Source organism: Sprattus sprattus (genome assembly GCF_963457725.1).
Source record: "Sprattus sprattus genome assembly, chromosome: 3".
Taxonomy (NCBI): domain Eukaryota; kingdom Metazoa; phylum Chordata; class Actinopteri; order Clupeiformes; family Clupeidae; genus Sprattus; species Sprattus sprattus.
The window spans coordinates 60625754-60629570 of NC_137922.1; positions in this window are offsets into that span (position 1 = coordinate 60625754).

Below are 3817 nucleotides of genomic sequence, written 5' to 3' on the forward strand. Positions count from 1 at the left end.
GTCAGGCAGCGGACGAGGAACAGGACGTGACCTTATCTAGAGCTAAGAAATAGAATAGAAATAGAGGTCTCCAAGGCACACGAAGAAGATGTACACACACACACACACACACACACACACACACACACACACACACACACACACACACACACACACACACACACACACACACACACACCACACATTGTTAATTAAAGGCTCTTGACTCATGAGCAAGGCCTGTTCATAAGCCACTGATATTAATGTACCAAACATGGGGGCGACACACACACACACACACACACACACACACACACACACACACACACACATGGGGGTGACACACACACACACACACACACACACACACACACACACACACACACACATGGGGGCGACAGTGGTGCATGGGGAGAGGAGTCATTTAGTAATCGGAAGGTTGCTAGTTTTCATTTCCCCACTCCTCCTTACCAAGTGTGTAAGCGTCCTTGAGCAAGACACTGAATCCCTAAACTGCTCCTGATGTATAAATGCAATTTCCTTGTAAGTCGCTTTGGATAAAAGCGTCTGCTAAATGACTAATTGTAAATGTAAAATGTAAACATGGCTCTAAGTCAACATGAACCAAATGGTCCTGGACCCCTGTTAAGTATCAAAACGGTTCACGGTTCACAAGACTTACACATTCATAATCTCAACTGTTACTGGATATAAATGTGTTGCAAGAGTGATTTCTGAGCCATTAACTCTGAGTGAATGTAGTTGTTTGTCAGAAGACTGTTATCCTCAAACATTACACAGTAATAGTGTAGATTACATTTGTTGGCAGTTGATGGTAAAAATGTTTCCTGTATCTTTCGGTCGATGAAATACAACTACGTAGCCTAACTCTACAAAATGCCTCCCTCCCCTAAAGGGTATACTGTGTGTGTGTGTGTGTGTGTGTGTGTGTGTGTGTGTGTGTGTGTGTGTGTGTGTGTGAATGCCTCCCCTCCCCTAAAGGGTATACTGGCCTGGCTGTGCAGACGTCCAAATATATCCAATTCCATAACTGGATTCTCTGGAGGTTGTCTGGTTACAGTATGGGGAAAATCTAATACGATGTGAGAAGAAGTATTCTTGCCAGAGCCTGCCTACAGCGGAGATGACATCCTAGCAGAAGTAAAGGGTGAAAAAAACACACAGAAGGACAGAGAGAGTTTCGAGAAGAGAGAGAGTGGTTTAAAAAACAGACAGAAACACTGAGAGAGTTTTGAGAAGAGAGAGAGTGGTTTAAAAAACACACAGAAGGACGGATAGAGTTTCGAGAAGAGAGAGAGTGGTTTAAAAAACACACAGAAACACTGAGAGAGTTTCGAGAAGAGAGAGAGTGGTTTAAAAACCAGACAGAAACACTGAGAGTGTCACGACTTGACACCCTGTGTCACCAGTTGGGACCTCCAGGCCTCTAGATGCCGCCAACTGGGGTTTCTACATGTGCTTCCTGTGTTGTTTGTACATGTGCCTTTGTTTACTTCCTGTGTCTTGTCCATGTGCTTCCTCCTGTTTGTATGTTGCCATGTGCTCCCTTGTTGTCTGTCTCCATCCCTCACCTGTTCCCAATATCACCCTGTCTGTTCGCTTGATTTGTTTCACCTGTTTCTCGTTGTCCATCTCCCCCTTTGCTATTTAAGTTCAGTGTTTCCTGTGTCCTTTGTCGGTTCCTTAGTTGATGTCAGTTCAGTCCTTGTAGTGTTCCTGTTTTGTATGGTGAGAGATTCTGTCCTGTCTAGCTATGTGCTTCAGTGTGTTCTGTCTCTACCGTGCTTCTGAGCTCTGATATTTTTGCCCTGCCAGTTTTGGACTCTTCTTCTATGTTTCTGTTTGTTTTTGGATTTCTTGCTTTTGCCTTGGATCTTCTGTGCGTTAACCTTTTTGGAAATAAATCCTAAAGTTCCTCTATGCATCTGGTCTGCGATTGGATCCTTTCCTGCTGAACCCGTGACAGAGAGTTTCGAGAAGAGAGAGAGGAAGAAACAGACAAACAGACAGAAATATATAAATCTTTATTTCAGACGCCAAGTTCCATATAAAATAACAGACATACAACTATAAAAAAGAGAGACAAACTAAAAGATACAACATACTGCACATAATACGGTGCATTCAAAAGTATGAAGACTTTTGTGCCAATGTCGTCTTAAGTTTGAGGTAAGTCGATAACAGCTCTTTAGAGGGTTGACCAGAGCCTCTACTATGCAGTTCTCAGACCTGTCCAGTCGACACATGAAACTATACATCAATTGTCTCAAGAGTGCCTCACAGGTTGGTACGTGCTTAGACACAAACAACTGACTAGCACTATGCCACCTAGGCACACACACACACACACACACACACACACACTATGCCACCTAGGCACCTGAAGCAGCAATCTAAAGACGGAGAGAAGAAGGAGAGTGGTTTACAGTTTTTTCCTATCGTTTTAGGCAATTTACCTAAACCATGTTCACATTCCCTAAACACTTCACACAGTGAGCATACCAGTAGACCATGTAAACCAAACTATGGTTATTTGCCCCTATGCTTAGATACAAATGCTGGCAATGACGCCTTCTTCCAAATTTCATGGATACCTGTCCCAGTCAATGTTCACTACCGGCAAAACGCTGTGGAACTACAGCATATTTTACCAATGTTTAGATACTCTGTTCAAAACAGTTAACTTTCTGTTCAAAACCTAATTTTATCAGTAATTTACGTAGATCACTGTAGATGGAAAGATGCTGCATTTGGACAGACAAATGAAGTTATAAGTTTGAATAAAGAAAATTATTTAGTTTATAGTTTATTTATTTTATTTTACAGTAATTATTTCGATGTCCCCCCCCCCCCCCCCCCCCCCCGTGCACCATAGTTCTTGGTGAATTGGCATGGAATTACTTTTTTTACGTAAAAGCAACACTACATACAATGATCTGTACAAAAAACAGAGGATAAGTTTTGCAATGCAAAACACCTGGTTGTCATTACAGCTAAAGAGTTTTTTAATTTGTGTTTTTTAATTTGTGCCTCGTTGCCACATATACAAAAAGGGCCATCTTTGGTATTTGCTTTGGACTTCTTTACGTAGTTGGTATAGGAAAATGAATGCAGCAAGAGCAAGAGGCAAAGGCAGAGGCAGAGGCAGAGGCAGAGGGAGAGGTGGAGGTGAAGTTGAAGGTGGAGGTGGAGGTGGAGGTGAAGGTGGAGGTGAAGGTGGAGTAGGAGGAAGAGGGAGAGGAAGAGGAAGAGGAAGATGAAGAGGAAGAGGATGAAATCAGAGCAACTGTCATCGACCATGTAATACTGTAAATCATAGTTTCTGTTTTGTGTTTGCACTGTGACCAAATCTCCAAAAAGTAAAGAACAGTGAAAAAAACTGTTGTGTTTGTGATTTGTTGCTGGATCATATATTACTGTATGTACTTACTGTATGTAATTTGCATTACAAAAACTGAAAATTGTTATTCTCAGTTTCTCATAAAACACTTATTTACTGTATTTACAATTGCAGTACATTTACCACACTCAATTGTGACATATTTTGTGGGAGGTAAACCGACCTATGAACACTGTCAGCAGAAACTTGGCTTGGATTGTCATACTGTAATATTACAAACTGTATTACTGTAGTCCAAAGAAGTGTTTGTCAGTGTTTTTTCTAGTTTTTTCAATGCAACACTACAGGAAATATATGCCAAACTGGAGGACAGAGCAACATTTTATATGCAATTGGCAATGCTTCAAGATGTTAGTGTTTTTTAGGTGATTGTGTTCTGAGAGGAAACATGTGTTAAGTTATGGCAGCATTGGTTGT